Source organism: Choloepus didactylus, chromosome 3, assembly GCF_015220235.1.
Source record: "Choloepus didactylus isolate mChoDid1 chromosome 3, mChoDid1.pri, whole genome shotgun sequence".
Taxonomy (NCBI): domain Eukaryota; kingdom Metazoa; phylum Chordata; class Mammalia; order Pilosa; family Megalonychidae; genus Choloepus; species Choloepus didactylus.
The window spans coordinates 25,490,011-25,500,692 of record NC_051309.1 but is presented as its reverse complement, the minus strand read 5'-3'; the positions used below and the strand labels follow the sequence as shown (position 1 = coordinate 25,500,692).

Here is a 10,682-nt window from a genome sequence, read left to right as displayed (position 1 = left end):
AAAAACCCAGAATTCAGAAAAATTGGTGGCGAGAGTTCTAGTGATCTCAATAGAAAGGAATCTATGATTTATTGTGGGAAAGTCATGGACATCCCAATCGCCCTTCTCTCCTTCATCAGAGGGCTTGGAAAAGTTTCATGCCACCCGCAATAGGATTTTCTTTCTTCTGTAAATGATTGGAAGCTTAGTTTAAAATCCAGCTTTTCTAAGCAGCAAACCATCAGGTTGCCTGAATGTCCCAAGGTGGTTGAGCTCCGGTAACAGGTGCGGAATTGGAGGCCGCTGGCTAAGCAGCAATTACAGTCCTGGGCTTCCAACTGGCCTCACACCTCCCACTCTCATTCAAGCTCCCATTTCAGAGTGCAAACTGGAAATATTCAGCCCAGTACGAAGACCCAGGCCATGAGGACAAAGCCAGGGGGCTGAACACTCACGCTGAGCCCCTAGCAGCGGCCATATGTGATGCTCTGATTCCCAGTGATCTTTGGTCCTATCTGGAGCCACTTTTAACCTGTGGGCCCAGCTGGCTCGTGGAGCCGGAACTGCTGTGAATCAGCAGGAGCCTGAGTCAGCCTTGTTGATTTGGAGTAGGAGAGTGTGGGCTGATTTTGTGGGGACCCTGAATGGATTTTTGTGGTGATGGAAATATGTTTCATTTTGCCGGCTACGAATCAGCTAGCATTCATGCAGGCCCAGAAGCAGAAGAGCTAAAGTTAAAAATAAGTCAACCCTTTATTTTTAGGCAAGACAGAGAACAGCCCTAAAAAGGGAATTGGGGCATGTGGACCTGCCTCGTTTAGGAGACCCAAGGGGAAGGGGCAGTAGCACAGGAGCCTTTGCCACGTGGCTTGTCTGCAGGACAGTGTGGCAGATGAGCTGGCTAAGCGTGGGAGATGGCCTGAAGTGAAGCAGGGTTGCACTTCCTATCCCGTTACCAATTAAAGTTTAGGGGACCCAGGTCCTCAGTTCTCTATCTAAAACTTGTCAGGAAATAACATCTGGCTGAGGAGAGCTCTGCTGTGCAGGTGTGCTTTGTAGGCAGGACTGCTGTGCATCTGTTTTCAGCCACCCCCATTGTTAAAATCAGAATATTTCCATGCGAGATGGTAGACAAACATGGGGCAAGCCTCCTGTTGACACCCTTAGCCCTTCCTCTGAGCCTTCATGGACTTTCCCACTACTCAGCAACTGGAAGCTTAATTCCTGGCACAGGGGGATTTCAGAAAATCTGATTCCCCCTGATCTCTTGAAAGAACCCCAGGATCTAAAGCCAGAAATCAAAAAGATTGGTGGCAAGGGTTCAGTTGGGCTCACTAGGAAGGAGTCTATGTTTTATTGAGAAAATCATGGACAACCCAATTACCCCTTCTCTCCTTTATAAAAGGGATTTGGAGATTTTCCAAGTCACTAAGCAATAGCATTTACTTTTTTCCATAAATGACTGGAAGCTTTAGCACCAGGGCCAGCTGCAGCCTTTTGGAATGGTCCTTGTTCACGAAGCAGTGGTGAAATAAGTGGCCAGTTGCCACTGTGTGTAGACATATGTGTACTGTCAGAGGAAGGCACTGGGCTAGTAACCCAAGCGACTGTGCTCATAGCCCTGCTACTTGCTTAACAGAAAATACCTTCCGTCCCCCTGTTCCCCATCACAGTATTCTCTGGCTCTTTCAGTCTGCTCAGCACCTGCTCCCATGTGCTCTGGAACAGGCCAGTGGGTTCTGGCACTTGGGCCTCTTCACGGTGGCACTGTACCATCACCTCTGCCAACAATGGCCCTCTGCTGGTGACCCCACTGCTACTGCCAGTCTGAGCCCAAAGAAAAGAGCACACCCTTCCCATGTCCACTTCATCCCAAACATGGACAGGCCCTTCCATTTGGTTCCCGCAGTAGAGCAGAGACCAGATGTAACTTTTAATGAGACTTAGAATAGGTTTGGGAATAATGATAGGCAGTTAAAATACAGGTAAAAACTTAGAGCTCTCATAGACCCTGGTGTATGCTAGCATCCTTCAAAGGCCATCCTTCCCTGACTTTGCAGCCCACTGGCCACTCTGGGACAAGAATCACCTTCCCTTAGCTACTGCCAGAGTGTTCTGTGTATCTCTATATCTGAGAGTCCGGGCCAAGCTGAGCTCCATGAGAAGGCAGAAGTTCTATTCTCACCCAGGTCTATGGCCTGCTGGGAGACCCCAATAGCTCAGAGAAGGTGAAACAGCACCAAGATCAATCAGTTGCTCTTCAGGGGTTCAAACATCCTGCAATGGAGTCTGAAAGGAGTCAACCAGAAAAGGCTAAATGATATTCAAACTGCATTTACCATGAGAGTGTTATATTATTTTTCCTATTTTCTAGAAGAGAAACAGAGGCCCAGAAAAGTTTAATAATTCAACAAAGCTTCTAAGGCCTTGTCCCTGAACAATCACTCCAAAACCTGAGACTTTAACCATACAAAGTACAAAAAGCACTTTTCTTACAGGGAGCAGGAGAGTTCTTAAAAATCTTCAATTATCAACATGTTGCAAAGATGAGAAAGACATATGGGGCTCACGGGTTAAGAATGAAGCTGAGCTTAAAGAGCTTGGGTAGCTTTCATATGAAACAGAAGCCAATAACGGGAAGTTTAAAGGAGGACACATCAGTGGAACACTTAAATTTTTTCAGTTAACTTCACCATCTTATCTGTGATGTCAGGACAGGCAACTTCAGCCATGGCAACAGCATTCTCCAGTCCTTCAACTGCCATGTTCCTGAGAACATTATTCACATGCAGCTGTTTAAGAGCCACAAACACAGTTGTGATTATCACAAGCAGCTCCATGTTTTCACAGGACCTTGATCTGCCATATTCTGTCGGTTCTTTTGGATCTGGCTTCTTTCAATTGTGATAAAGCTCCATTTAGGATAAGCATGATTTTCCCCTGCCGATCTTTTGGAATCACATTTATTGTCACTGTGTGCTTCTGCCTTCTGTCTTTTAAGTCTATCAATCAGCTTGGTCAGTGAAAAAAAGTCTTCCTGGAATTTTTTACAGTGAATTTGTGTTTCAGATGTAGGACAAAGTGATGACTCTTTGTCCAGGCATGCACCATTAAACACCTTAAACATTTAGTAATGTTTCTAGAAAGAGTGGAGGAGCTATATTTTTTGGAATATGAAGCAGAATCCTCGTTGGTTTCCTATCCGAGTTAGGTGGCTCTCTCATGGCGGTTTCAATGCAGCAGTTCGTGATGACCAAATGTCAGCTTTTGAGTCATAAGCAAGCCAGTAACTTTAGCAACCATCTTAATGTATGTTCCCACAGAGGTATTTCTTTTAATTTATATATCTGTCAGCAGGCCAGCAACTCCAAAGTCAACAAGGTTAACATCTTGTTCTAACAAGTTGAAAGTTTTGAGGGGTAAATTTTCTTTTCTGAATATAGATAGTCCAGATCCTTCAAAATTTCCCTTAGGATGGTAAGATCTGGGCCTCATCAAACAGACCAGCTCATAGAAGATCCAGTACTTTAACACTACCCAGCCACACCAGTTTTATTTATAATTTTGAATCATTTAAATATGATCCATAGGATTTTGTTATATAAGAGCTGTCACACTGACTCAAAAAAGTTATTTTTTGCTAAGTGTATTTAATTACGTCTTTGGCTTCCTCGAGATCTATGATTTTCATAAACCACTTGCTGGGTATGATGATCATTTCCTTAAAAACTTCTCCAAAGGAGCTTTTCCCATTGAGTTTAATTTTGTGAACACTTCTTTGGGACCAGTATTTGGCTTCCATTTAAATTTTTCCAACTGTCCCAATAATACCTCTTTTCTTTTCTGGTCCCACTCTGTAACATTTTCACTCAACTCTGCTCAGCATAGATGTTGAGAAGCAAACTGTCCTCATCCTTGAAGCAGCTCTTCCTTTTTAACAAATTCCAATTAAGTTTCTTTTCAACATTTCTCTGTTCAGGCAAATTTACAAATGTGTGTTTTTCAAAATGTTTTTCTTGTTACTCTTGGAATGTAATTTCATATGGTGGTATATATGCGCTGGACTGAATGAACTCCAGGACACCATACTGTGATCTGGGCCCTGCAGTGAGAGCAAAGTAGGTTGACAAAGCTCTCTGAACATCAGAAAGTAGAGGCAGGATGGGTGTGGCATGCTATATACAACAACAAACACATAGATGACTTTTGACTCAGCATTGCCAGGGTAAATGAATGTAAGCACATTCTGTTTGGTCAGAGTTTTATCATTTTCAGTCCTATTCTTTGACCAATTTCTCCTATTTGTTTCATGGGGCCAACTGAAGTGGATTGCAATGGAATGTGTGAATCTAGTCCTTGGAGATACTGGTCCTGCAACTGTGAAGACAGCACCTTCAGGCTTTTTCCCAGCCCTAAATTAGATAGTCCTAGCAGTGTCATCCAGAAGCCTGTCAACCACGGCTCAGTGTGACCCCACCATGGCCAGGGCTGCCTCCATTTCCAACCAGTCATCTTCTCAATGCTCCATCTCACCCCAAACCCAACTTAATGTCATTCTCATGGCTAACCTGAGTGTAAACTTTAAGAAAACTGGAGCAAAAGTTAGGGAAAAAAGCAAAGAAGCACTTAGAAATATGTTGTTCTCATTTCTTTCCTTCTGTTGAGGACTGAATCATGTCCCTAACAAAAGACGAGTTCAAATCCTGATTCCCGGTCCTGTGTGTGTGGACTCATTTGTGAATGGGATTTTTGAGGATCCTATTTAGATGAGAGCATATTGAATCAGGATGGCCCCTAATCCATATGACTGGAGGAAATTTGGCTGTAGACAATCTGGAGAAACCAGAGGAGGAGACAGAAAGAGACAGATTGCCATGTGACTGAGGTTTGCCAGAAAGCCATCACAGAATGCTGCAGACTTTGGAGAAAGCATGGCCCTACCAACACTTTGCTTTTGGACTTCTAGCCTCCCAAACTCTGAGACAATAAATTCCTGTTGTTCAAGACAACCCATTGGTGGTATTTGTCATAGCAGCCCTGGCAAACTAAGACACCTTACTTCCTTCCTGTTAAGAAATAAATGGAGAAAAATCATCTATAATGACAAAAATAGCTACAATTTTTGCCTTTCCAATGTTTTCAATATAACCGCAGCCCTGGCAAACTAAGACACCTTACTTCCTTCCTGTTAAGAAATAAATGGAGAAAAATCATCTATAATGACAAAAATAGCTACAATTTTTGCCTTTCCAATGTTTTCAATATAACCACACACTGTGTAACATAGCTTCTATCATAATATGCATGCAATTTTATATTCTGCTTTTGCAGTTAACCTTAAAGAAATTAATATATGTGGCCATTTAAAAACATACCTGCAAATTCTTTGTTACTACTTTCATTGAGAGTTGGTATCGATGTCCCCTCCCATTGAATCTGGGATGGCTTTATTGACTTCCTTGTAACCAACAGGATGCAGCAAAAGTGATGCTGAGTTACTTTCAAAACTGGATCAGAAGATGCCATGCAGTTTCTGTGTAGTTCTTTTTGGATGTTAGCTTTAGGGGAAACTAGACCATGTAAGAAGGTCTAGTATACTGAGACCTCTATGCTGGAGAGCCCATGTGTAGCCATGCTGATCAACAGCCCAGCTGAGCTCCCAGCTGACAGCCAGCATCAACTCCCAAGCATGTAAGTGAACTGTCATGGAGATCCTGCCCAGTCCAGTCATCAGATGATTGCAGCCTCCGCTGACATCTTTCTGCAAGTGCATGAGTAACCCCAAGTGAAAACTTGCTTAGCTAAACACTTACCAAATTTCAGATGCACAAAATTAAGGGTAAAATAAGCCACTAAGTTTTGAGGTGTTTTTTGCACCTAGTAGAAAACAGTAATCAAAACAGAATATGGGTGCCTGTAAATGGGGTGCTGCCTTAACAAATACTGAGAACGTATGCCATCAGCTTTGGGGCTGGGTAGTGGGCAAGGGCTAGAAGGGCCTTGAGACTATTGGCTGAAACCTTATGAACCTTGAGAAGCAAAAGAAAGAAAGTGAGGAAAATGTTAAAGAAGCTGAAGGAATACCATTATATCATAATGGTGGTAAGCTTAGCAAAATTATCCCCTGTAGTAATGTGAAAAATAGAGAATGTCCTCAATGACCTTGATGACCTAACTAAAGCAATTTCCAGGCCACCTGGCTCCTTCTAGCTGTCTACAGTAACATGAGAGCAGAGAGATATGGACAGACAAACTAAAAGAAACCCAGCTATTCAGTATTCAGGTAGAATTTGAAGGATATAAAGAGTATATTTTTCAGCCAGCAACGAGTACTTAAAGTAAGAAAAGGCCTCAGGGAAAAGATCAAATCCAAGGTTCTTTTAGGAAAATTCTGCCACAAGGTAATAATGAAGCCAAAGAAGTAATTTTAAAACTCTTTTTTTATGAATTCCAAAAGATTTAAGGTAGACTCTCTTAGATACTGTCAGCCAGCTAAAAAGCTTCTAAGGATTATAAGTCTTGTAGACCAGCCCTCTTAAATAATAGAGCTTCTAGAATCTTAAGGGTGTTGACCCTCAGCAACCTTACAGGGAATTTAAAATAGAGAAAAATCTGTGTCAAAGAGATTTATGATTGTGGTTTTGTCCAATTAAAGGAACCCCAATAAATTCAGAGAAAATCCACAAAATTTTTGAGAGAATTGTATTGGAAGAAGCAATGCATCTTGCACAGAAAGAGACAGAGGGACAGTGCAAAATCAAAAGAAACCTATGGACTCCAACTTTGTATTGGAAGGAAGCAAATGAGAAAGCCACTCAGCTACTGTGATGGTTGGGTTCATGTGTCAACTTGGCTAGGTGGCCTAGCTGTCTGGTCAAGCGGGCACTGGCCTGACGATTGCTGTGAGGCTATTTGAGGCTGGTTAATAAACCAATGGGCTGGTTTGTAGGATCATCAGTCAATTGACTGCGGCTGACTGATGACTCATCAAGGGGCGTGCTTCCACAGTGAGAGAATGCAATTGGCTGGATTTGGTCTGGGTGATCAGTTGGAGGCTTATAAGCTGGATGGTTAGAGAAACCTTCACTTCTTCTTCAGCTGCTCAGTGAAGCTTTTCCTGGGGAGCTCGTCGAAGTTGCCGGTTCGTTTCCCGAGGAGTTTGTCGGACGTCTTCCTTGGAGTTGACAGCTTGTTGACGGCTCTGCAGAATTTGGACTCGTGCACTCCCGCAGTTGCGTGAGTCACTTTTACAATTTGATAATAAGAGACATCTCTCATTGATTCTGTTTCCAAGGAGAACCCTAACTAATACAGCTACTAACACAGCCCATTTATTATGGAAAAGAAAGGATGACTCAAAATGCAGAACAGGAGCCCAGATGGAGGAACCAGGAGCCACCAAGAACAATTCCTAAGGAGTAGTACTGGGTCTTAAGGAAATGGTAACATGTGCCCAGCTGTATTTCAAATTGCTATGGACTCTGTGTCTCCTATCCCCTCCATTTTTAATAGGAGCATCTATTATAATTATTCTATATTTCCATCTCTTTAGTTCACAGGTCTTCAGACACTCTAGCAGTCTTATTCACACATGGACCAGATTTAGATGATGATATCCTGAACCCCAAGCCTGAGCCTGATGCTTTAATAGATGAATATTTTGGGAGGTCTTGAAAGGGGTGAGTGTATTTTTCATGTGAAAGGGATGTAAATAATTTATGGCCAGAGAGAATACTGTGACAGTCTTAAAATATGTCTGTAATTCCTTTGGCACGCCTCCCATTGATAAATGTGATCTGTGTCTCCTCGCTTTGAATTTAGACCAACTTAGTGATTTGCTTATAACAAAAAGAATGCAGCAGATATCACATTGCATAACTTTAAAGGCTAGACAGAAGAATCCTGTTCAGCTTCCACCTGGTGCTCTTGTGACATTTGCTCTGGGGGAAACCAGAGCCATGTAAGAAGTCTGTTCAACCCAAGAGTGTGTACTGGAGACACCACATGTAGGTGCTCTAGTCAACACCCCAGCTAAGCTCCCAGACAACAGGCAGCACCGAATGCCTGGCATGTGAGTGATAGGACATCCATTTTGAGTGTCCAGCCCTGTCAAGCCATCAGATGAATGCAGCCCCAGCCAAGATCTGAACACAGGCCGTCAGAGTCTCCAGGAAATAAATTCTCACCCTTCTCAAATTTCTGACCCATAAAATTGTGAGCAAAATAAATAATTGGTTGAAGCTGCTACATTTGGGGGATAATTTAGTTATGCACTGACGGTGAATGGAACATGTTGCTACATAGTTTTCATAAATATCCTTTAAACTCCTAGAGCTGCTTCTTGTTCTCTTCTTCTTCACAATAAAGTAAAAAACAAACACCTTATGGAATATTATTCAGTATTAAAAAAGAATTAAGTTCTGATTCATGCTACAACATGGATGAAACTTGAAGACATGAGGTTGAGTGAAATAAGCCAGGCACAAAAGTACAAATATTGTATGGTCTCACTGATATGAAATAATTAGAATAAGCAAACTCATAGAGTCAGAATCTAGAGTATAGGTTACCCGGGGCTAGGTACAGGGTGGGAAATAGGGAGTTAATGCTTAAATTGCACAGAATTTGTATTTGGGTTGATTGTAAAGTTTTGGTAATGAATGGTGGTGATGGTAGCAAAACATTGTGAATATAATTAACAGCACTGAATTATATGCATGAATATGGTTAAAAGGGAAATTTATATATATGTTGCTAGAATAAAAATTAAAGAAAAAACATAGGACTATGCAACACAATGACCTCTGTTGTAAACAATGGACTATAGTTAATAGCATGATTATAAAAATGTTTTTTCATGAAATTAACAAATGTACCTCATTTATACAAGGTGTTAATAATAGGATGGCATATGGAAACTCTGTATTTTATTTGTTTTATGCATGATATTTCTGTAAACCTACAACTTCTTTAGGACAAAAGGTATTAATAAATAATTTTTTTAAAAAAATCAATTTCCTTATTTTTCTTCTTTTGAATTATTTCTTTAGGATAAATTTCCAAAAGGAAGATTACCAGGTGAAAGAGTGTGAACATTTTTATAACTTCTAATTCATACTGCCAAATTACTTTCCTAAAAGATAGTTCTAATTTGCACTGGCACAAGCAACTTATGGATAGATCAGTTTTATGCAACTTCACCAGCTTTAGGTTTTGTTATTTTAAAGTATATTTTAAAGCATCACAATTTCAAAAGCTGGCCTTGTGTATCTATTGTAAAATTTCATTACCCTAATCCTAAAGAGAAATCCACACACAATTGGTGAGGAAGAGCTTACACAACTAGTAAGGAGAAGCCCTCCTCTGCTCAGTCTAACTCAAGCCCTCTATTATCTGGTAGTTTTATTCTTTTTCTTTTCCAACAAAATTCTTTTATTGTATTCTCTTCTCCCTTCTGGAAAGTTGACCAAGGATAACTTTAGGAGCCTGAGCTACACCTAACCCTCTGCATTGCCATCATGTCTCTCAAAAATAGCCCTGAACTGCTTATAATTGTGCCTAAGAGTCTCCCCCTGAGTGCCTCTTTGTTGCTCAGATGTGGCGCTCTCTCTCTAGCTAAGCCAACTTGGCAGGTGAACTCATTATCCGCCCCACTACGTGGGATCTGACCCCCAGGGGTGTAAATCTCCCTGGCAACGTGGAATGTGACTCCCGGGGAGGAATTTAGACCCAGCATCATGGGATGGAGAACATCTTCTTGACCAAAAGGGGGATGTGAAAGGAAACAAAATACGTTTCAGTGGTTGAGAGATTCCAAAAGGAGCCGAGAGGTCACTCTGGTGGGCACTGTTACACACAAAATAGACAATACTTTTTAGGTTCTAATGAATTGGAATAGCTAGTAGTAAATACCTGAAACTATCAAACTACAACCCAAAACCCTTGAATCTTGAACACGATTGTATAACAATGTAGCTTATGAGGGGTGACAATGTGATTGGGAAAGCCATGTGGATCACACTCCCCCTTGTCCAGTGTATGGATGGATGAGTAGAAAAACAGGGGCAGAAAACAAAAACAAACAAACAAAAAGACCTAAAGGAAGAATGGGGGGTGCAATTTGGGTGTTCTGTTTTTACTCTCTGTTTTTTATTCATTCTTTCACTTTTTCTGGTACAAAGGAAAATTTTAAAAAAGATCGGGGTGATGAACGCACAACTATATAATGGTAATGTGATCAATGGATTATATACTTTGGATGATTGTATGATATGTGAATAAATCTTAATTAAAAAAAAAAGTAAATAGCCCTAAATTATGCTGATATTCTGGGCTGCCAGATACCAACAGTTACTATGGATTGAGAGTTTGCTACGAACCACACATATGTTATTTCACTCATTCTCTCAACCACCTTGCAAGGTATATTTTAGTCCCCCTTTTATATAATTAAATAAAATAGGAAGAAAAAAAGCCTTCTAAGTTATTCTGCTTTTCCCCAATGCTTTATATTTCTACTCCATCCACAAGATAAGCTGTGATGTGAAAAACTGAAGCAGAGAGAAGAGAATTCTCAGAAAGGTTTGGGAAGTGAGCTGTAAACATGACTTTGCTTCTCTGGAATGCAAACTCAACAAAAAACAAGGACTTTTCTTTGTTCTGCGTACCCAATACCTTTTACAGCACCCTGGCACACTGTAGAG

At 41.1% G+C, this 10,682-nt stretch overlaps 1 pseudogene; it reads right to left on the bottom strand.

Annotated features, from left to right (window-relative positions):
• Positions 1 to 2,648: 2,648 nt before the first annotated feature.
• Positions 2,649 to 10,682, bottom strand: part of LOC119530221 — a 35,063-nt pseudogene continuing 27,029 nt past the window's right edge.